Genomic DNA, 926 nt, shown 5'->3' with positions numbered 1-926 from the left:
CATTGATTACTTCACGAAGTGGGTTGAAGCTGAGGCCCTGGTAAAAATTACAGAAGCCAACACTTCCAAGTTCTTGTGGAAGAATATTATATGCCGGTTTGGGATTCCCTACTTGATCGTCTCAGACAATGGTAGACAGTTCGACAACAAGAAACTCAAAAGCTTGTGCGAAGAACTTGGCATCAAGAAACACTTCTCCACGCCTCACCACTCACAAGCAAATGGCCAAGTTGAGGTTGTGAACAAGACAATTATGCACATCCTGAAAAGGAAGCTTAATGTGTCAAAAGGGGCCTGGGTGGATGAGCTGCCACAAGTTCTTTTGGAAATCCGAACCACTGCGAGGACCCCAACAGGGGAAACACCTTTCCTCATGGTATATGGGACTGAGGCGATGAGCCCCGTGGAGGTCGGACTTCCATCTCCACGACGTCTGCACTTCAGCGAAGTGACCAACGACGAGCTCCGGAGGCTCGATCTCGATTTCATTGAGGAGAAAAGGGATGACTCCCAGCTAAAGCTAGGCACCTATCAAAGAAAGATGACAAGGTACTTCAACTCCAAAGTCAAGAAGAAGTCGCTCCGAATCAACGATCTTGTGCTCAGAAGGGTCTTCCTATCTTCAAAAGAACCTGGTTCCGGTTCCTTAGGCCCGAATTGGGAAGGGCCATACAAAATCAGAGAAGAAATCCAACATGGAACCTACTGGATTGAAGACATGGACGGCAAGGCGCAACCACCTCAGAATCTATTATCAATGAATTGTACCATGCTGGATGACTTTTCCCAGCCTTTGTAATAATTCTATGGGTCAATAAAATGCATTGATTAAATCAACGTGTTGTACTGCGTCGTCACCTTGGATTAGAGGTTCGGGACCCACCTCTGGGCCACCTCGCTTGAACTCCGAGGCTCTAGCACATGCC

The sequence above is a fragment of the Olea europaea genome, unplaced genomic scaffold (assembly GCF_002742605.1).
Source record: "Olea europaea var. sylvestris unplaced genomic scaffold, O_europaea_v1 scaffold4672, whole genome shotgun sequence".
NCBI classification, from domain to species: domain Eukaryota; kingdom Viridiplantae; phylum Streptophyta; class Magnoliopsida; order Lamiales; family Oleaceae; genus Olea; species Olea europaea.
This window is presented reverse-complemented; position numbering follows the sequence as displayed.